Here is a 23,657-nt window from a genome sequence, read left to right as displayed (position 1 = left end):
GGAAGATTGGATGCAGACAGCTAATTCTCATAGGATCATGGCAATTATTTGAGCTGGTCCTCTTTATTTACTGGCAGAGAAGTACACAGAGGGCTGAGCAGACAGCTCAGTCAGTACAGTGCTGTTCTGCGAACAGAACCTGAGTTTGATGCCCAGTGTTCATAAAAAGCTAGAACATGGCACACATTTGTAATCCCAATGATGAAGAAGTGGAAACGCATGGAGCCTTGGGGCTAGGCGGCAAGCTAGTCTAATCAAATAATGCGTTCCAGATTCAACGAGAGATGCTGTCCCAAAATAATAAGAACTCCTGGAACGGTCCTCTAGCCTCCACATATACGTGTTAGGAGGTCAGAGGACAATATGCAAGAGTTGGTTCTCTCCTCCCACCATGTGAATCCCAGGGTTGACCTCTGGTCAATAGGCTTGGTGGCAGGCACCCTTACCCACTAAGCCATTCCATTGGCCTCTGCTAGCTTTTACTAGCTACTGGTCACACTGAGTAGCTGATCTGTATTGCGATGCCCTTGAGGATCTAAGATTTAGCATGGGGAAAGAAAAGAAGGAAAAAGTATTGGTGCTTCATGCTGACTAAACCTTTAATTGGTTAGTTTTGACATGTAAGATACTAAATCTGAAAATATCAAAATTGATTTCACCTGCTCCTTTTTTCTCTTCTGGTGTGACTAACAATGCAATTCGAACCCCGCATGTTAGCACTCCCCGTTCCACGTCCTTTGGACAGCACTGATTTTCAGGGAAGCATTTGCTGCCCCAGGGAGAGGATTGTAAGGTATGTTTTCAGAACTTGCCAGAAGCAACAGAAAAGAAGAGAGAGAAGACATCCGTTCCCGTCTCTTCAAGAACTTTTCACCAAGTCACAGAAGAGACACTTGCCTGCCACGTAATTAAAAACTAAAGCACTATTTGAAAGCAATGAGATAACATTACGTTGATGCCTAACTATGTGTGCAGGCATTCGTAAATTTAACTTTTAAAAGAGCCCCAGGGTCTGAAGAGATGGCTCAGTAAGTATAGCTCAAGTGTAGGAAGAAAGAAAACCTGAATTCAGATCCATGGCACCCACATAAAAAAGCCAGGGACAGCAGTTAGTGTTTGTAATCCAGGAGACAGAGTCAGGAGGGTCCCCGAGGCTCACTGCCAGCAACTTAATCAATCAGTGATCTCCAAGTTCAGTCAGAGACTCTGCCTCAAAAAACAAGTCAGAGTGCCACCAAAGAAGCCCCTCGACAATGATCTCCGGTCATCACTCTAATGAATGTACACGCACGCGTTCGCACATGTACCCCCCCACAGGTGCTCGCCCCTTGCACACAAACACACAGACAGGGGACCAGGAAGGAGAGAAGGAAAGAGGGAGGGAGGGAGGGAGGAAGGGAGGGAGGGAGGGAGAAAGGGAGGGAGGGAGGGAAGGAAGGCGAGAGAGAACATCAGCAATTTTGACAACATGGAAATTATCATCTTCATTTTTGAAATGTTCCCTGGAGAAATCATTACCCAAATCAATTAATGCCATAGAAATCAGTTTAGTCCTGAAAAGACATCTGTCCCTGGCCAATGTGCCCCTGCCAGAAGCACAGACGATCAATAGAGATACCGACGCTCCTGTGAGAGGGAGGACAGGACACTGGTTGGCTGTGCTGAAAAGTCAACGCCCAGTACTTTCGACAGGCAAGTGGCAGAGCCTTCCCTCCAGGGGTGACCAGATGCTCTCTTTGACAAATGGAAATTCTCTGCTGCAAAAGCATACTGCATTTATCTTGGACATGTGATGTTTTTTGTCTAAACCCATCAACTGCTTCAACATGCCAGCCATCCCTTAACTGTTGAGGATGAGCAATAAAGGTTTGACTACGAGAGGCAAAATTTCTTTCTTTGTGAAACAAGCCCCGTTATTTCAGAGAGTTGGGTTGTTCCATCTGATGTCCTGCCATTTGTGATGAGAATAAGTCGTTTCTAGTGAAATACAGAATTACGTGTGCTGGCGAGGCTGGAACACATATGTGAAGCTGGTAGCAAGGTCCCCATCTGCCATTCTCAGGCCGAAATAGTTCTGTTGGCAAGGCTGGTTGCTAGCCAGCTGCTGGAGTCCCCAGCATGCCTTTCAACTTGTGTGTCCCAGACCTCAGGAGCATCCCTACTAAAGCAGTCACAACATAAGCTTCTAGAGGTTTCTGAATAAGCCCTGCAGATTGGTTTCCAGCACAAGAAAACTGAGCAGTGAGCAGAGATTCTGAGCCTGGCTACTCAGCAGCTAGCCCTCGCTCTCCCCATCCCTGGCCTGTGCTCTCCTGGGGACAGCCACGAAATACCGCAGCCTCAGTCAAATGGGCCTCCACTCTGAGGCATCTTCTGTTTCTCAGATAAATTGGGGCTGGGGGACGTGGGGTTGTTGTGTCTTCTTGTGTCCCAGCCCAGGGGCCTCTCGAATATAAAGGACTAGCACAGATAAAAACTGAACAGTCTGCAATCGCAGGCAACAGCAATAAAAAAGTATGATTCCCATACAAATTAGTTAAATTTATTCTAATTTTATCCTCCTCTTTTCTCTCCCGCCCACTCCACCTCCTCGAATCCAAATGCCAGTGGGAAAGAGCACATTTGGGATGATTTGAGATGTAAAATACTTCAGCTCTTTTATTGTTACTTACAAAATATCCCTTTAAAATAAGATTTTATGGGATTTTTTTTTTAAGCAAATCATAAAACTTCTGCTAGGATAAACTAGCATGCCTGGGGGCCAATTTAAAGGTAACAAGGACCAGAACATGAAATAAATCCCTAAGCAAGGCGGGCTGTGCACGAATTCCTCCACTCAAGTTACACTGTGTTCCGCCTTTGGAAGCATGGAACAACTGAGGCGCGGGGTGTTCAGTGCCAAAGACTCCCCCAACCCCAAAGAATCTGAACTGGGACGTGAAACTGCACAACAGGGTGAAGTCCAACCCCTAGGCAGCCATCTGTCATTGTCCTCTGATGGAGACCCACATTCTTACACCTAGCCTTGCCTGGGCTCCCAGTTTCCCACCAGGAGCAGAAAGGGAGTCCCGTGGATATCCCAAGCCTGGTCTTTAAAATGGGAAAGGAGACGCTGAGGCGGGTCTCTTTCCGGAGCATTAAGTCTAGAGGCCGGGTTCCAAGCATGAGGAATCCCCCAGTGGTCTCTTCTGGACTCAGAAAGCTTCTTTCTCTTGCTGTCTCTCTTTCCGTGACTTTTCCTAAATCCACGGGATCCACTTCCGCATTCATGACAATGCCTGCAGTCGAAGGATTTTCCCAACCGCAACTCCTATTAGGACGGGATCCCTAATCTGTGTAAAACCCAGAGGTTTTGCTCTTTCAAAGCAATGTTATGTTTATTCTAATGTTCTCCCAACAGAGCTACGGCTTCGTGCTCACCCCTCCCCTCCCCTCCTGGAGGATGCAGGATGAGGCTGGATGGTCCCCCTCTCCCAGTTCTGGGATGCATACTGTTCTTCAGCCCCGAAGAGTAATCTGGCTCCCGGGACTTGCAAAAAGCGCCCGGCACCCGCGAGCTGCATCCAGCTCCAGCTGAGAGCCGAGGTCGCTTACCTGGGGAGAGCCCGCTCAGCGCGGCTAGTCTCCAGGCGCAGCTCCGGGACCCGCTGAGCGCGGCGCGATGCGGTGGCTGCTGAGGCGGAGCGCGCGCTGCTCCCGGGTGATGACGCTGTCAGCTGCCCTGCGCCCCGCACCGCCCCTGTTCACCGCCCAGAGTACAGCACGCCCCTTGCAAAACCCAGAGCCCTGCACCTCCAGTGCAACGCCCAGTGCAATGCCCAGTGCAACGTCCTGTGCCCTACTCTGCCCCTCACTGCCTTGTGCACCCGCCCCGGCTCTGCACAGCCTTGCAACCACCAGCACAGTGTCACTGCCGTGCACCGTCAGTACACACGCCTGGCTCTGCGCAGTCCTCCCACGCGGTGCTCTCTTGCTCTGGCCTCCCGCCTCCGGCTCCGCCCTCCTCAAGCTCTGGCTTTGGAGTAGCACGGTCGCTGCGGTGGCCACTGGGGCTCCAATGGCGCCTGCTTTTCGCCAAGAGCCTTCAGCTGCCCTCTACCGACAGTTTGTGGAATAGACGGCAAGAAACTGGAATTTTCTGAAAATTCAATGACTCAAAACCATTTCGTTGACAGGACATTGAATTCTTCTGCTTTAAAATGTGCGCCCACCATAGGACAGTTACTCTCTACCACACTATAAATCTTAGTTTGTCGCTAGATAGCATCTTACTTTCTGGTCCTGTAGCTGTGACAAAAGCAGCCTCAGGAGAAATGGGTTTGTTCTGGCTCAGAGATCACGTCAGGGAAGGCAGGACAGCAAACACCTTAAGCATCTGATTCCCATCACATCCGTAACCAGGACTTAGGGGTGTGGAGGATGCTGCTGCCCAGATCGATGTGTATAGCCCAGGGTCCCCTGCTCAGGGAATGGTATGGCCCACAGTTAGGCCCTTGAACATCAGTTAAGTAATCAAGTTAATCTCCCCACCCTCATGCCTGAAGTTTCTCTCCCAGGTGAGTCTGGATCCTGTCAACTTGATGACACTAATCACTTGGCAATCTGTCACGGAGAGGTCCCAAGAAATGCCCTGCCAACCATGCCGCGTGAATTAATGCACTCTGTGACAGGAAGTCTTTTTCACCCTTACTTTGTCCTTAGTGGGCGGTAAGAGGACTACAAAACTAAAATGGTTCTCCTCTAAGTTTGGCTTAGCTTTTAGAGTCTGTAAACTATGACTTTTCTGTTTAGTAAGTCTCTGGGGTCCTGTAATTTCAGACGACATTGTCCCTTGAAGTTGATTTTCAAAGTAAATCTCTGCCCTGCTAGTCACAGGAAACAGGTGTTTATAAAAATCTTACCTAAAGTGTGTTTTCACCATTTGTAGTTAAGAAAACATCTTTTTTGTTTCTGAGATTAGCCTGATTCTGGCCTTGAAGCTGTGGCCACTAAAATATGAAGACAGCAGACCATGTTTTAACAGAGCCATTGGAGAGTAGCCTCCACAAATACAGCCCTCCTTCAGTTATGTCTATGAGCAGGGTGTCCACTACAGTGCTTGGTGAACAGTCACCTGAGCGTGATCCCATCCCAGAGTTGTGGAGTCAGAAACAGGATCCCTGTGCAGCCATCCTAGACAGATAGGTGGGTTCTAGTCGATGAGAGACCTTCTCTACAACAACAACAAAAACGTTTGACACCAGAGGTACAAAACTCGTGGTTGATCTCTGACCTTTACATGCATTTACACACATGTACACCCTCTTGTGCACAGGAAAAAAGGGAGAGAGGGAGGGAGGGAGGGAGGGAGGGAGGGAGGGAGGGAGAAAGAAAGGAAGACACATGTACACTCTCTTGTGCACAGGATGGAAGGGAGGGAGGGAGGGAGGGAGGGAGGGAGGGAGGGAGGGAGGGAGGAAGAAAAGGAGGGAGGGAGGGAGGGAGGGAGGGAGGGAGGGAGGGAGGACAGACAGACACTGGGGAAAGTGACCCAGAGGAGGGAACCCATATGTAGACAGACTGATGCTGAATCTAAAATCTGAAAGAACACCCAGGCTAACAAGTCATGTTGCTGCTTGCCATGACAACCAAAATGTAGGTTATCAGGTTAGATGATGAAATGAGGCCTGAGATGTAAACAAGAGAGTTAAAATACCAAAGAGGGAAACACTGTAGGACAAAGCCTATTCCACTCCCGAAGTGGAGCAGGGATCTCTTTGTAGGACTTGACCATTGGAAATCACCATTCCCTCTGAGAACCTGACATAGGAGACCCAGATGCTCTAGCTAGAGGATAGGCTAAGCTTCCTATCAGCTGAGAATCCGAAATCCCAGCACAGCACAATTGAGAGCCTTTGCTGTGAAGGTTGCCAACATAGCAACTGTACAGAGAAGAGTGTTCAAACAGCAGCAAACCACACACCATGCCCAAACCTACATGCCCATGAATGCAGCCTTCAGCTGTTCTCAAATACTTCCGGAGACCTTAAATGGGTAAACCTTTGTTGACAGTAGAAGACCCCGACTTCCCTGCAGTGCTGTGACCTAGGCCTTTACCCTACCTACAGGGATCCCATCCAATACCTAGGACCCCTCCCGTGATCTTATTTGAACTCCTTAGTAAACCTTGAGGTTAACTTTAGAAGCCACCAAAAGCAACTGCAAAGTCACTCCGTAATGACTCTCTCCTGGGCAGCCCACCATTGTGCTCCGGAGTGGGCCTCACTCCTTCCCTATGTGTCTCCATGCCCACTAACTCCTGTTCTTAAATTTTCTGAAAATGCTTAACAAATAAACTAATCCCCAGCTCTGCTTCCTAATGGCTTGTCCGGAAATTCTTTCCTGCAGGGAAGTCAAGAATTGGGATTGATGTCATAAAGGGCCAGGGAACTGAGGATGGGAGTGAGCTGCAGGCAGTGTGGAGCAGAGCAGTGTCTCCCCCTACTGCTCCTGACTCTGTTACATCCCCTGATGTCCCTCTATGGGTCTGCCCAGCAGCATAAGTTAAAAAAAAAAAGAGGCATATGTTACCAAAGCAAATCTAAACCATCACACCATATCACCCCAAAGTTCTTTCAAATAACATGACCCCACCTCAAAACTTCAGCCTCAGAATCTTCTTTTAATTGAGACACCTCACTCCCAAAACTGCTCATGCTTGTGAGAGGAGAAGCTTCCAACCAAGGCTTCTGAATACTAGGAAGCATCAGAATTATTGGAGAGAGGAGGGAGTCTGTTAAATGCCTTGAACACAGAGTCTTTGGTTTGATTAAATCTGAAACAGGATTCCTGGTAAGGGGGCTGGGGCTTACAGCAGAGCTCTAGGTAAGGGATACCCAACCATGTGCAGAGCCAGATAACAGATGATGGTGGGCTGTTCAATGCTGAGGAGTGTAGGTGGAGGCTGTTCATTTGTTTCTGGATACCCAGACCCTAAATAATCACACAGAAACTGTATTAATTACAACACTGCTTGGCCAATAGCTTAAGCATATTTCTAGCTAGCTCTTACATCATAAATTAACCCATTCCTATTATTTTATACTTTATCACAAGGCTTGTGGTTTACCAGCAAGATTTCAGGCCATCTGTCTCCTTCAGCAGCTACCTGGCATCTCTCTTATTCCATCTACTTTCTCCCAGGATTCAGTGTAGATTTTTCCACCCTGCCCTATTCTGCCTTGCTGTAGGCCTAAGCATCTTCTTTATTCATTAACCAATAAAAGCAACACATATACGGAAGGACTTCCCACATTATCTCCCCCTTTCTGTCTAAATATAAAAGAAGGTTTTAACTTTAACATAGTAAAATTAAATGTACAAAATAGTTATCAAGCAAGAATTGTAGTTAACAATATTTATATCTATGTCATCTTTTACCATAACTAAGAAAAACTATTATTATAACTATTTTTCAACTCCCTCAAAGACCCCAGCAGGATATAATATTACCTAAGTTAACAGGAAGTGCATTGTAAGCAACCTTCAAAACTCTAGAAGGAGCTAAGTTCAGAGAGGGAACTGATGGAGGTGGGTCACTGTCTATCTGTTGCTTTCATTGGTTAATTAATAAAGAAATTGCTTGGCCTTTGATAGGACAGCGGCTTAGATAGGCGGAGTAGACAGAACTAAATGCTGGGAGAAAGAAGACAGTGAGACAGACACTATAATTCTCCTCTCCAAGTTAAGATCTTTCCTGGTAAGCCACCTCGTGGTGCTACATAGATTACTAAATATGGGTTAAAGCAAGATGTGAGAATTATCCAGTAAGAGGCTAGAGCTAATGGGCCAGGCAGTGTTTAAAAGAATACAGTTTCCGTGTAATTATTCTGGGGCTAAGCTAGCCAGTGGCTGGGAGCTGGGCGGCAGGAAGCGGCCCCCAGCTCTCTCAACACCTCACTCCATGGCAAGTGTAAACTGGCATAGCTTGTCAATCCAGTGTCTATAATTTTGAGAAAACCCTGTCCTTTTTTACTGACTTACCGCAGGGCTCTAGGGTATATTTTAAAAGAGGCTTCATACCTCCTCCTCATTTTGCTCTTAGAACTTGGGACTGTGCAAGCTTACCCTTGGCCAATGCTCATGTTAACAGAAGGCATAGTTTCTCCCCACAACCAAACATGCATGGTTTGAAGGAAGGAGGACTCCAAGCAGGTGTAGACCCTTTCAGACATCTAGGCTGATGAAGGCCTCATCTGAGCCATCTCTGCCCCACTATCGCCCTCTGCTGGGTCATCTTCGGGTTCTGCACAAACTAGACCTCTCAAGGCTATGTAGAAACCTGCTTCTCTACTGATCTATATGAAGGCTATCAACTCACCCGAGGCAGGACCTGAGTCCACAGTGTACTGCTAAGCAGCCAGCAAGAAGTGATTCCAATGAGGGGGGGAGGGGAGTGGTGGTGCATTAAAATGTTGAAAACAAGAGAGCCATGGCTGTTTAACGAGGACACTTGAGGTAAATGAGAGAATGCACCTCTGACGCTGTTCTCCTCTGATGGCATTCTTTGGAGTTTGCCCATGATTTTTTCAGGACTAGCAGCCTCAGGAACTGTGGGAAACTGTTAGAAATGTACATGCAAGGCTCCTGCTGAGGCTGAATGTTCACCACACCACACGTGCAAAGAAAGTCCCATCCCAGCAATACAGAAACTGAACATGGAGGTTCACCTATGTCATCCCAGCACTTGAGAGGTAGAGGCAGGAGAATCAGGAGTTCAAGGTCAGTTTTGGTTACATACTGAGTTTGAAGCCAGCTCCATGCTACAGGAGATCCTGGAGATCAGTGTGTGTGTTGGGGGGGGGGGGGGGTAAGCAGGAAGGAAGAAAGGGAATGAGGGAGGGAAGGAGGGAGGGAGGGAACAGGGAGGGAAAAAGGAAGGAAGACAGGTGAGAACCCTCCAGCTTCACCTTAGATACACTGAAACCGAGGCTCTGCAGCTCGGTGCAGCATTGTTATTTAGCAAACAATCCAAGAGCTCCTGACACACAGCAGAATTTTAAACACATTGCACAAAAATTTGTCTTTTCAGAACGTTATCCCCCTGCAGATGCATGCTAACATATCTCCCCCAAAATTGTTGCAAGGTACCATCTTGAGGGAATGTACTCAGGGCAGCGACTTACTCACACCCCAGCGATGTGTCTGGCAGGAAGAACTCAGCAGATTCTCGCAGCATCACAGTGGTTGGCAGCTGTCCCTGCAGCCTTTCCTGCTAAGGTTTCATCGCATATGGATCGAGGAGTCTGCTCAGAAAATGTCGCAGCTCTTCGAACTCCTTCTAGATGCGCCCAGGTGCCTCTTTTCCTGGAGTGACTGTGTCAATATTCATAGCCAGGGAGGAGCCAGACCTCACAAGCTAACTAATGCCTGGGCTCTGCATAGCAGAGAGCACAGGACACTGGGGGACAGAGATGAATGCTTCCTCCAGATGGAGAGAAGAAATCAGGGTACTCTTTGAGTTTCATCTGCAAGCTCCCCAGCTCCACAACATGAACTCTGGAATGGGGCTGGCCATCCGGATCTGGCCCATGGTGTGGAAAAGGAGTCACTTCTGCAAAAGTGTTTTCCTCCTTTGCTTTTGTGATATAATCTCGGGCAAAGTGCCTTTCCTTGGGAGGGGACAATACCCAGAAAAGCGGCATTCTTCTACATAAAGACCCTAGTGCTGAGGGCCGCGAGTTCAGTCTTGAATGGCAGATGTTGCACCCACAACCTCTGTCAAGCGTGACTTGTAGTGGACAATGGCTACAGACGAATGGTTTCCGAGGTGGGTCTCTCACTGAGAATCAAGGGGTAGTCCTGGTTCTGTGTTTTTGACTATCCCTTTGGGTTCAGTCCAACCACACTGGATGCTTTTAAGTCTAATGAGGACTCTGGAATCTTTTCCTGATCCTCCTTGGATATTATGTATGTTCCATTAAGGAGGAGGCACCAGGCTGGCATTCTGTTCTTAATCGTTGCAGCTTATTCGAGCTCCACAGATGCTAAAGCTGACATCTGCTCCCTATAATCTGGGGGAGTTTCTTGTCCCCACCTCCTGTAAGGCTCATCTAGTAGTTACCCAGGTCCACCTGAATTACACACAGAAACATCGTCAAGATCTTATCCATCTGCAATGGTTCATCGTGACTGTCAAGTGGATGAGGTTTAGAATCACCATGGAAACAAACCTCCGCTGTGCATTATCTCTAGGGACTCTCTAGGTTAGGTTAATGACGGTGGGAAGACCACCCTGAGTATGGGCAGCACTGGGCCTTAGGCTGAATAAAAAGGAGAAGGTGAGCTGTGCACCAGCATTCGCCTCTCTCAGCTTCCTCCCTCTGGACAGACACAATGTGACCAGCTGCCTCACAGGCCTGCCATATGATTCCTGGACACGGTGGACTGCACTGGGGAAGTGTGAGCCAAGAGCAACCCTCCCTCCGTTGCTTCTGTCAGTATTTTGTCACAGCAAGAAGACAAGTAACACACCCAGGCTCACACACACATGCATGCACACGTGCATATTGCACATTCACATCCACATGCATACAGGTATATGCACATAAACTCTCAAGTGTGCACACACAGGCACACACAGATAGATACACGAGACAATGATCCACACATGCGTGAGTGTGCACACATACACAGGCACACACGCTCACGTATACACACTTACATGCATGTATACACTGACTTGAATGTGTGTACACACACACATGCACACACACATGCATATAAAGTAAGCCTCTCCTGACTGCCTTGTGTAAGGCTGAGCTGCTCCCTGCTTTGAGTACAACCATGTTAGTTTGATTTTTCACCTCTGTGACGTAGTGAAAAAAAAAACAACTTAAAAAGATAAAAGATGTATTCCACTCACAATTTTAGTCCATCATGGCCGTCGAGGCACTGAAGAGCACCTCCCTTCTTGTTAGACAGGAAGCCAAATAAGGGAATGCTTGCACTCTCGGGGCTCACTTCTTTCTCCAGCTTTATCTCGTCTGAGCCAAAGAGATGTTTCTACCCACACTTTGGGGTGGGGACATTTCCCATGGAGTCACATCACAAACAGCAAGGCATCTGCCAGTACTGAGAGCCCTGAGTCCCTGCTTCAAGGACTCACAGATGCACCCAGGGTTACTGATTTCCTAGGTGCCTCTCAGTCCATTCAAGCTGATGACCAAGATTGCCCATCATTGTACCTCAGGAAAGACAGTGAAGTAGTGACTCAGATGGGCTGGATCTGGGCATGGCATTGTGGATTCGGTTGGGAGAGGTCACTTAGACATTGGGCAGACATTTGTTTTGGATCCATAGCATTCCTTCAGACACCTGCCCTTACCTCACAGAGTGAAAGTGGTAACACCGGTGTGATTTCCACACAGAGACAAACTCAAATACAGCAGCTATGACCTCTTCTTCAAGAGGGAACTCCAAGACCCAGGCTAAACATGGGAAAACTGCAATAAGGACAGTAGGGTGCGAGCTGTGCTGTGCAGGAAACATGGTTAACAGGAAGACATGCACATACTACAAAATGGTTCGGACTCTATCAGGTATTAGGATTAAACTGCAGGTCAGATCAGGAGAGAAAACGGCAGAATTCTTAGGCTCTTTCCTCATCTCCATCACCAGGAAGTCCTGTCAGACACCCTGACTTATGACCCAAGAAACTGAGGAGGCTGGAGAGCTGGCTCGACACGTGCCAGCACTTGCTCTGGCAGAGGATTGGAGCTCAGTTCTCAGCACGTGTTTCAGGCAGTTCCTAGCTACCATTATTCCAGCTCCGAGGTTCTGAGGCCCTCGGCTGGTCTCTGCAGGCAGCGCATGCATGTGCGCATACCCCCTACACACACACACACACACACACACACACACACACACTCACTCACATTTTTAAAAATTAATTTTTAAAAGAAATGAAGGCTTAGGTCATCTTTCTAAAGCCAGACAAAGATTCAAACCTTTCTAAAACGAAATTAGACACAAGCAAGCAGCCAGAAGTACACAAGGTACACAGACCGTAGGGCATCAAGGCAAGCTTACAAACCCAATCTGAACTGGTGGGATTGCAACATCATTTTGGTATCAATAAATAGCAATAGTGTCAATGAAGCAGGAAGGTCAGTAACTCTTTCCCTTTGGGACGTTTTTTTGAATCAGCTGTGTTGCTGAGTGGAGGCCTGGGGTAAAGAATACCAAGGAGAGTAAGGAAGTTCAATGCATACCCAGGCAGCAGAGAACAGACACACCATGCAAAGCAAGGCAGTGATTCAAGGCAGGCTCGGAATGGGGCAAAGAGGAGGATGCATCCATCCGTCAGAGTACCGACCTTGTGGTACAGAGATTCGAGCCCCCAGTCTGGGAATCACTTGTGGGTAAGCTGAAGGAGCCTAGCAGAATTGAGGAAACCCAGAAGGTAGGCTCAAAGGAACTCTGGAGTGTTCTGAGTGTTCTGAGGCATTGGAGCTATGGTTCTTTCTCTCTGCTAGGACCCACGCCTCCCTGAAGAACCTCCTGTCCATGGTTCTGCCTGAGGCTTCTCCTGGCTGACTCTGCCATCATCCGTCAGTCAGAAAGGTATCTGGAAAAAACACCGATTCCAGACATCTGAGTCTACCCAAGCCTGGGCATGCAGGGGACCACTGTGCCCTAGTGCTCCCAGTTCACTCCCTAAATCTGCATCAGAGGCATGAAGGCTGTCCATATAAGCCAAGCCATCAGGCCAGCTTCAGCCATTTGTAGAGCTGATGGTTTGTACAGCTTTGTAAGAGAACTCACGGCAAGATATATCGAGGTCAAAGAAAAAAGCAGGTCCCTTTGGTGGTATATGATGTAAGCAAAAACTGAGGGAGAGGAAACGAAAGGATAATGAGGTCACAGCTACTACCAGTTATGCCTTTGCAGGGTGTGGTGGTATATGCTTGAAACCCAGCAGTTGGGAGGTAGAGGCAGGAGAATAAGGAGTTCAAGGGCATCCTTGATTGTCTAGTGCATTTAGGACGGCCTGGTTGTATAAAACCCTGTCTCCAACAAATAAACAAAAACATAGACACCCAAACCACCCTGCAAGCTAGAGTAGAGGGCAGTGAGCCTCCGTGCTGTCTGAACCACCCTGCAAGCCAGCTTCTATGAGCCACTGCAGTAACAGTTGCACAAACGCAGCACTCAGCAGAAATCCTGAAGCCCAGAAACACCTGCAGCTTTTCCAACAGAGCAGAACCTGGACACAGAGGAGGCCTGAGAAGCAGCCAGTCTCGGACCTGATTCGCCTAACTCTCCATCATCCACACTGGCCTCCGGCACCCTCAGCTCAGTGCTGAGGCCTTGGTTATAGGACGATATGCTGAATGTTCTGTGTGGGGTGCATGCTTGGTGAAAGCTTGGTTGTAGTTAGCTCTTTAGGACAGCAGACTGGTCACAATCTAGAATTCCACCTGTGGAGCCATTAGGTGGGGCCCCACACTGTGCAAGCCCCGGGGCTCTGAGAACCAAGTAATCCAGCTCATCTCTGCTTTCCGAGGACCACAGAAGAGAAACCTTTTCCCCAAGGCCACTGACTCACCAAAAGGAGATGCAAGTGTGCAAGGACCCATGGCAGAAATTATGTGCATAGAAACACAATTATGGGAGAACACACATGCATACAACATACACATATGTACATCTATCCATATAGAGAGACACAGATACACATACATTCACAAGCACACACAAGCACACATAGAGGCACACACTCATCCTCATATACACATACATAGACACATATACACATATGCACATACACAAAGACATACACACATACACACCCAGACATGTGTATGCAAACACAGGCACACATGCAAATGAATACACATAACCATACACACACACATGCACACACAAACATATTCACCTGTACAGGCACATACATACATACCCATATATGCACACATCCAAACATACACTTGCAAACACATCCACATATATGTACACATATACATACACATAGAGATACATGCATACACATTCATCCATGCACACATCCACATATATGCACAAATGCATACACACTCAATGCTGCAAGGCTGTGGAATTGCTGCTGTGCCATGGACACACTGGATAGTTTTCGCTTTGTGCTTTATTAATGGCCCCGGAAACACCCACTTTCTTCATGATCTCTTGGCAGAAAATACACTCAACAACCCTGGTCCTCTAGGATCCAGCAACCCTGCTGTGGCTCTTCCCACAGTGCAACAACTCCTATGTCCTAACAAGATGTCTGGGTGAGAGACAGCGATGATGGCGATCCGTGTCACTTCTCTAAGATCCAAGATCTGAGTCAGGGAATGCCAGCTGCAAAGTGGGCAACCCAGCACACTGCTCTGGCCATGGGCGGTACCGGCACCAATATCTTAGGTGCCAGCTGCTGGCTCCCTTTGGCTGGCCTGTGCTGTCCCTGGCCACAGTCTGTCCAGCCTGTCCCCTTCCAGGCAGGCCTCATCCTCTGGTTTCCTTTTCCAGCACTGACAGGGGCTTTGTGTACCCTGCGCTCCTTCACTCACTTGATCAGAGCCCAGACTGAATCCTTTTCATTTTAAACTTTGCCTTGAGTAACAGGAAAAATGTAAAAGCTGATTAGCATTCAAAGTCGGCATTAGTGGAAATAACTAGACGCATAGAACGAGACAGCCATCTGCATGGCTTCAGTGACAGGCTGCAGCTGAGCTGAAAGGCTGTTTCAGTGGCTGCAGAGCTGAAGGGGTGGTCTGTGCTGCGTTTCTGCCCCTATTTGTATTTTTCCCGGTGTACTTACAGACAGGCGTTCATGTCAGCCATTCCTTTGCAGCTGATTTTACATGCTGAAGCTTGAAGCTTGGTCTATGCAAAGGCGTCTCTGCTTGGTAGGAGGCTTTGTGTCTGCAAAAAAAGTCCATCTTGTAATGATGCCTCTGGCCAGAGTTCAGATAAGAGAAGCAGGGAAGTTGGCCTCCTCCTCCCAGGCACCCTGCTGACATAGGCATGCCTGGGGGCTGCCTTCCCTTTCCCAGCACCCTTCTGGCATAAGGGTGCCTGCCTCTTGCTTCCTACACTAATTTGGAGCATCCCTCCAGCTAATGAGGACCCAATGGAGAGAGCTCCTGGTGATTGTGACTGCTTCAGAGAGACCTTCTCGGCAGGAGCAGAGAGGAGTGAGGAGAAACGCTGAGGCTTGCTCATGCCTACTTTGCTCGGATGTTGTTCTGACGTTTTAGTATGTTGAAGGAATTTCATGACACCTCATGTAAGAGGCTACTAATGATGTCTCCTTTTACTAATGTGAACACCAGGAACAGAGAGGTGAAGCACCTTGCCCCAAAGTCACCCAGCTTATAAATGTGGAGCTTAACCACTGTACGAAAACAACCTTCAAGGTGCATTTGATCTTACCTTGGCACAATTGGCATTCAAAAGATGTTTCCCTAGTCTCCTTTGCTACCCAGAGCAGTTCTTGAGGATGTTTGTAGCTGCAAGGGTCTAGAGACAGAATTATGGACCTTATAGGAAGTTTCATGAGATTGGCAAGAGGCTCTAAAAGGTCTTGAAGAGTCTAGAGAAGTGTTGAGCCAACCTCTCCCTAAAGCCCCGTCCCTCGAGTAAGCTTTAAAAGATGTCTAGGAAGTATATGGAGCAATTGCCTGAATGAAGTCACAGCTATTTATGTCCATTTATTGATCCCGTTCTTTTCGTTTAAAATGACACATCTTCTAGACCAACCACAAACCAGGTTGCCATGCTGCCCATGCTGAAAAGTCTCGGCCACAGCTCCCTGTCTCTGCAGCCTGAACTGCACAGTGAACTGAGCCATGAGGAAATAGAAATATTCCTGCTTCAGAAAATAGAATTGACGCTGGGTATGAAAAGGCCCATGTTAGCAGGTCCAGTGCAAACAGACATGGCAAATCCTCTTCCTCTGCAGCATCAGCACCACTGGGTACACAGCTGGATGACCAGAACGCCTCCCTCTCATGGGCTCCCTATCTCACTTTACATTTGATCAGCTAGGGAAGAAGCATGGTTGGTAGAATGTTTGCCTGCCATGCTCAAGGGCCTGGGTTGGACACCATCACCACAAAACCCAAATGTGATGCTGAATGCCTGCCATCCCAGTACTGAAGATAATCAGGAGGATGGGAAATTCAAGAGCATCCTCTGCTACCTGGTAATTTCAATGACAGCCTAGGACCTATGAGACCTTGCTGCCACTAGAAAACAAGGAAGGAGGGAGGGAGGAAGGCAGGGAGGGAGGGAGGGAAGGAGGGAGAGAGGGAGGGAAAGAAGGAAGAAAGGAAAGAGGGAAAAAAGGAGGGAGGAAGGAAGGAAGAAGGAAAGCACCACTTTGGCCCATTAAAGCTGGATACATACGTGAACATATCAGACTGGATTTTGACTTTGAAACAGGGTAAACTCATGTGGCTCACAGCCCATCTACAGATTCACTTTGAAGGGCTGAACCCACGGTTGACTCTGGGTAGGTGCTGACATGGATTAAAGTTCATTAGACGAGGAGTAGCAGAAGAGTCGGTCCCTTCTCTTCTGACCCTTTTTCTTGAAGCCTGAAGAGTGTCATGGAAACTGTTAGCATTTGCCAGAAAGCTCCGCACTGGCAGATTTGGAGTATCCTAAAGTAAGCTAAGTATATATAAAACTCCCCTGGGCAGTAATAATTTTCTTCCAAAATATCAAGTGACATCCAATGCTTTTGCTGCAGGCACTTGGATGGTTGGCATTTCCCTGTGCTTAATCGTTCGAAAATGACTCAACATTTCTTCCTAAAATTAATATGCTGTCTTGACATATTTGGAGATAAGAAATGAAGCTCGAGGCATTTCAAGAAAGAAGATGAGGGGTTTATTGAAAAAAATCACTGTATAGGGGAAGGAGGGCTGGAAAGAGTAGCTCCTTTTCTAGCACAATGCAGGGGTTCCATTCACCAGACATCAGTCAGGCTTTCCTGCTCAACATGGCAACTCCTCCCTGTCTGGAGCCTTGTGCATGCCTTCTGCCCACCATGTTCTGCTCGCTCTGCTGAGGAGTGTATTGTCAGAAAATGGGCCAGGTAAGACATCGAGTCTCTGCAATGGAAAGCTAAGAGATTGGTAAGACAAGCCATAAGTTGGAGAAAATATCTGTGAATCACAACGTTAATGAACAAGTTGTATACAGTATACAGGCAACCTTCTGTATCCATGCATTCAACACCACAAACTCAATAACTGTGAGGAAGAAATAGTGGGAGAGACTAGACCATCCCCAGACTTTTCGCTAGTCCTTAGTCCCTAAACAAGACAGAATAGCAGTTGTTGCATAGGGCTTCGATGGTATTAGGCATCACAAGTAACTCAGCGATGATGTCAACTCTTCTGGTGTGAATATTTTATGTAAGAGACTGGAACATTCCCAAATGTTGACATTGATGGGGGATTCTGGGGTTAATCCTCTACAGATCCCGAGACAACTCTTTATTCAGAACTCTCGAGAGCCAACAGTAGAATCAGAAATGACAAGGAGAAGAATCTGAGCTGGCATTTTTTTTCTCAGAAAATGGAGAGCTTCTCTCCAGTCGTTAGGAAATTCGAAACGGAAACCTCTAGGAAGCACAGGGCAAATAGGAGGCTAAGGTGAAAACAAATGACCAATCAAGGCTAAATAGGGAGGTGGATCACCTGAGGGGCTCCCGTGTTGCTCCTGAGGAGTGCTGTTTGCTTCTGTTGCTGTGAAGAAACCCTCTGACTAAAAGCAGCTTAGGGGAGAAAAGGGTTTATATTTCACCTTACAAGTCAATGTCCATCGCTGAAAGGTCAAGGTACAAACTCAAGCAGTGACATTGCTCATTGAACTGCAGGTACCACCTGCTCCTCCCTAAAAGCCAAGGCTAACCAGGGAACCACGGTTTGGAAGAAAGTGGTGACTGAATGTCAAGTCTCAGCTACACGGGGGTGAATATTCTGCAGACAGCTTGGTTTAGCATGGTGCCCATGTGCAACAGGGACTCAAACTCCCAGCCTCTGCCAAGAGGGCATCTGATGTTAAGCGTTCTTAGCCACAATCAAAAACAGTCTTGAAGATGGCTTCTCTGGGCCTTTAAAATTCTCCCCAAGGGAGAGATTAGCTGGACATTCTCCCCTTTCTCCTAAATCCCAAACCAGGACCCTGTGGTCAAATAAAAATGAACTCCAGGCAGAAAAGAAACATCGGTGAGCAGCTGGGGGAGGCAGAGAGAAGTTCTGCATAAGAGCAGGTTCCCAGAAAAGGAGAAAGCTAAGGAGGAGGAGGAAACCATGAATGGTCTACAAGGTGGCTACCTTGTGACTGTTTGCCTGGTGGCCTGTGAACCAGGGCACTGCCATAGTCCATCCATTAGCTTTGAACAGGTGCACATTTCCTCCGAGGATGGAGCCAGCCAACCTGGGGCAGGAGCTGCACCATCTTGAGATGGCCTGACTTAAAGTTTGTCAGTCCTCCTACAGGTTAATTATGCTAGTGCCAAAGAATAAGCAAATGAATGGATGGATGAATGAATGAATGCATGCATGCATCTCTACTGGTTCTGCTTCTCTAGAGAACATTGGCGGCTAAAGTAGAGCTTGGGAGAAGGATGGACAGCCTGGTTTCTCCCTTCATTCCCTTGATTACAGCCTGATCTCCCTTTCAATTCAGGCAGTACAGCCTGGTTCCTCTTCATCCCAGTGAGTATAACCTGGTCTCTCCTTCATCCCAGGGAGTACAGCCTGGTCTCCCCCTTTATCTCTGTGAGTATAACCTGGTCTCTCCTTCATCCCAGGGAGTACAGCCTGGTCGCCCCTTCATCCCAGGGAGTACAGCCTGGTCTCCCCCTTTATCCCTGTGAGTATAGCCTGGTCTCCCTCTTCATCCCAGGGAGTACATCCTGGTCTCCCCTTCATCCCAGGGAGTACAGCCTGGTCTCTCCTTCATCCCAGGGAGTACACCCTGGTCTCCCCCTTTATCCCTGTGAGTAAAACCTGGTGTCTCCTTTATCCCAGGGAGTACAGCCTGGTCTCCTCTGCCTCATTAACACAGAGGTCTGTGCTTTACAATCGGTGTAGATCTGCTTTTGGGACTAAAAGAAAACAAAAGAATTTTCTAACAAAATGAGACTGGAGAGGGAATTCAACTGGCAAAGCACTTGAAGACCCGAGTCTGATCTCTAGAACCCATGTTAAGAAACAAAAAAAAAAAAAACAAACAAACAAACAGAAATCGTGTCAAGTGCTTCTACTCCCAGCACCAGGGAGGAAGAGACAGGGTGGTACACTGAACCTGCTGGCTGTGTCAGTCAAGGCTGTCTGTTGAGATCCAGGCCAGTGAGAGACACTGCCTCAAAACACAAATGGTGGATGGTACCTGATGAATGACACCTGAGGTTGTCCTCTGGCTTCCACATATATGTGCAGGTATGCAAGGCACTGGCATGTGTGCACACATGCACACACATACACACATGCACACATGCACACACATGCACACACACATGCACACACGCGCACACACATACTCACATACACACACATGCGGCCACACACATGCACACATACATGCACACACATGCACACACATGCACACATGCACACACACGCACACACACGTGCGCACACATGCACACACATGCGCACATGCACACACACATACACACACATGCACTTATCTAACATAATTCTGTGACACAAAGCCCTAGAGAATGTATGGAAGACCCCCGTGCCTTCCCAGAGTTCAGTGGTGTCTATACAGCATCAAGGACATCTCTAAACTCTCAGATCCCAGCTAACCTACTCAGATACTGCATCAGTGGGCAGGAAGAAGGACCCAGCTAAAGGAGTCTGGCAGAGGTTGTGGATACAACTCAGTGACAAAGCAAGTGCCTAAAACATGAAATTTGGGGTTCAGTTTCCAGATAACAAAAAGAATCCTGTCTTCAGGCAGTATACCCAGGACCTCAGAACCATGGTGGTTCAGAAAAATAACAAGGGGAGACGGCATCCATTTGCTGGGACCCCAAGGGCTGAAATCACTGTCCCCAGACCTTGGAGGACTGAAGCAGGTCCCACCATTGGCATCAAAAGGCAGGCATCCAGGTGTCTTCTCTTGCCTAGGACAGTCCTTTTAGAATTAGGGATACTTAAAGTAAGAGATGGTGAGTGGAATGGCGGTGGGCTCCTTACTGAAGCAAGTGCAAGCAGCTAATTGTGCTATCTAGTTTTTCCTTCAACGGCTGAGGGAAATGCAGTCTATAGAAATGAAGGAAGGAGAAGCCACTGCCCTTGAATAATTAATTGCTTCATCTTCTCTTGAAAAACGGGTTTATTATCTCCAATGGAAATGCATTTGCTCTCGTCACCTGTGCCCGTGTGACAATAAGACGGATGTGCTCTGGCATCGCCTTGCCTCTCGCTTCTTTAGACATCTCTCCTGCATGTAAGATGGAGAGGCACTTGCCATCACAGCTGGTCTAAAGAAGCCCCTCAAGCACACGCCCAGTCCCAGGCCCTAACCGTCTCAGTGAACATCCATACAGTTAGAACGGCCATTCGGAAGCTGTGGAGCTTTGCTTAGAATTTTACACTTTTACCATCAACTTCATCTTTGTTCACTTGTTCACCACACATAAAGAAAAAAAGAAGCCATGACAGAGCAGAAACTAGAAGGCAAAAAGCATCTTATCTCCGGTCAGGACTTACGTCCCTTTGCCTGCCTCCCATCCTCCTTCATCACCAGACATTACCCTCCCTTGCTCTCCTTTCTGGATGTTGCTCTACAGCCACGCTTGCATCTCTACACACATGCATTAGAAGCAGAATCCGCATCTGAGACTGGGTCACCTCGCTTAGCAATAGACTGTCCATGTCCACCCTCTTCCTGCAAATTTTGTGACTCCAACTTTTACAGCTTACTAGTATTCCGCTCTGTCTCTATACCACATTTTCACTATCTGCTCATCTGTTTATGGACATCTAAGTTGGTTCAGTTTCCTTGGTATCATAAATAGAGCAGCAATAAGCATGGGTGTGCAAATATCAAGACCCAGCAACATCTTGGGAGGATCCTTTTGGATGAGCACAGCCCACAGAAACAGGCATCCCCATCCTTTGCTCTGTAATGGCCGCTGAGCTCAGTTACTGCAGTAGAAGTGACTTCTCACTGAGATGAGAAAACAAACCTGAGCCAGTGAGGACAAAGCTGCAGGTCTCTCTCCTGATGAGCTTCATGCTCAGTATTTTCAATAAATCTATTTTTATCAGTCATGCATTGTGTGGCATGAAGCCTCATATGATACCCATGAATGTGTTTTCAAATGATGCTGGCTGTTAGAATTGAAGGTCCACCTCCTTAAAATGGAGACAGTGAGGTGAAGATAAACTCGCAGCTGTTGACTCTGTAGGGCCTTTTGCAGCCAGGCTATCTCTGATACCTGGGCTGCAGGCGAAGGAGAGGGAGTCTGGGGGGAGGCACATCTAGTTAAGGGGTTCCCATTGTAAGACCAATCCCTTGACTCTCCAGAGTCTGGCAACCTGAGCCCCCGTGACGCAGAGTGGAAGCAACATGACATAATTATCAAAGTGAGTAGAAGATATTTGTAATGATAACTCAGAAGTTCAGGGTGGATGAAATGAGAACCACAACTCTCTCCTGCTGCATCAGCACAGGTTGGTGGAGTCTGCCAAACCAAGCAGGTCGTCTTGACTGCCCACAATATCATCTTTTCCTCATTTCCTTTCTTCCTTGATGGCCCCATGGGATAAAAGGAGAGGACCAACCCCTGCACGCTGTCCTCTGACTTCCGTATACATACTGTGGTAGGCATGTGCCCCCACACACTCACACATACAAACAAATAAATGTAAGGCTCAGATGTGGGATTTCTGAGTAACACAGAAATGGACTGTTGGGGATTAAGGAGTTGATTTAATGCCACAGACAGACAAACTGACAACAACGTGACAGTGGCTTTAAGGAGTGTTCGGGTCCTAGCACCAGAGGCAGCATAATAGGGACTCTGAAGCAGAATCCATCCTTCCTGGCAGAGTTGGGGTCTTCCAGCTTCCTGGGGAGGAGGTAGTCAGGCTTTCTATTGCTGTGTTAAAACACCAAAACCAAAAGCAACTTGGGGAAGGAAGAGTTAATTCTATCTTACACCTCCCAGGTTATATTACTAAGGGAAGGGTTGGTGGAGAACTCAAGGCAGGAGCCTGAAGGCAAGAGCTGAAACCGAGACCAGGAAGGAACACTGTTTACTGACTAACTCCCTAGGCTTGCTAGCTTTGCTTTCTTATACACCACCAGAGTGGGCTGGGCTCTCCCACATCAATTATTGATCAATTAAATGCCCCTCATTAATTAAGAAAGTGTCCCATAGACTTATCTACAGGCCAAGGTTATGGAGGGATTTTTCTCACTTGAGGTTCCCTCCTCTCAGATAACTTTAGCTTGTGTCAAGTGGAAAAAAAAAAATAATAGCCAGCCCAGAGGTGGTTTCATAGCATAAGCCTTCAGTCAGGCTCTCTGATTCCCAAGTAGGAAACATGGAAAGGGGTGGGAAGCAGGGTGTGTGGTAAGAAATCTAGGCACCTACAAATCCGTTAGATTGAGATTTCACAGTGATTCAATGGGAGCTGGCCCAGGTCTGTGAGAGGGGAGGGTCTGCCACCAGGGCGATGGCCTGAGAAGCAGCTGAATTCAACATCCCATTCTTACAGAGCTGTAAATGCCATCAGAACAGGCCACCTCCCTTGCAGTGGGATCAGGAGGACTCACTCAGGCAGGAACCCGGCTGTGGCAATGGTAGGTAGCCTTGCTGGCAGCCAGAGATAAGAAACTGACCCATGAGACAGAAGAAGAGCCATTCACATCACAGCGTCTCAGAAAAGGGATCTGCAGAAGGAGGAAGTGCGGAAGCCAGAGGCCTGTGGCAGATACTGAGAAATCTGCGGTGCTGCAGAGGTTGCCGGCAGCCTTGAAAATGGTTTTCTTGCCTGGTAGGCACAGTGGTGCATGGTGCTGAGAGAGCCCGAACCCAAGGCAGGCTCTGGAGGAAGACCTGAGCCCAAGACAGGCTCTAGAGGAGGACCTGAGCCCAAGACAGGCTCTAGAGGAGGACCTGAACCCAAGACAGGCTCTGGAGGATGACCTGAGCCCAAGACAGGCTCTAGAGGAGGACCTGAACCCAAGGCAGGCTCTAAACCCTTGCAACCTGCCCCCACTTCACATCCTCCTTCAAGACCGAGACCTCCTAAAGGTCCCCCAAGTCTGCACACAGTGTCACCAACTGGAGAAGAGGTGTCCAAACACATAAGCCTTTAGGGGACATTCCCCATCCAAACCACCACTCCCAAACAGTGCCTTCCCTCTCGTTCCCAACAACTGATGGTCTTCTCATATTTATTTAGATTCTTTCACTGGGGCATCTTATTGTCCATTTTCTGTTTATTTCTTTTTTCTCCTCTCTCCTTTCTTCTTTTCTCCTTTGGGTAGATGGCATTTCACCCACTCATTCCACCTTTTTCCTCCCTTGTCTGCTTTGGAGTTTGTAAGAGGCTTGTCTCCTTTTTTCAGTGAGTTGTCTTGCATTCCACAGTCCATCAACATCAACTCCACCCTCC

At 47.8% G+C, this 23,657-nt stretch overlaps 1 protein-coding gene across 1 annotated transcript in view; it reads right to left on the bottom strand.

Annotated features, from left to right (window-relative positions):
• Positions 1 to 4,039, bottom strand: part of LOC121453585 (GTP-binding protein Di-Ras2) — a 29,674-nt gene extending 25,635 nt beyond the window's left edge. Inside the window, exon 1 of the mRNA XM_041660456.1 lies at positions 3,595 to 4,039. The gene's annotated coding sequence lies outside the window, so the exon portion shown is untranslated. The remainder of the gene's footprint in view (positions 1 to 3,594) is intronic.
• Between the last annotated feature and the right edge of the window lie 19,618 nt (positions 4,040 to 23,657).

This window comes from Microtus oregoni, unplaced genomic scaffold (genome assembly GCF_018167655.1).
Source record: "Microtus oregoni isolate MIOR12 unplaced genomic scaffold, Mior012 000011F_ref0000422, whole genome shotgun sequence".
Lineage (NCBI taxonomy): Eukaryota > Metazoa > Chordata > Mammalia > Rodentia > Cricetidae > Microtus > Microtus oregoni.
This window is presented reverse-complemented; position numbering and strand designations above follow the sequence as displayed.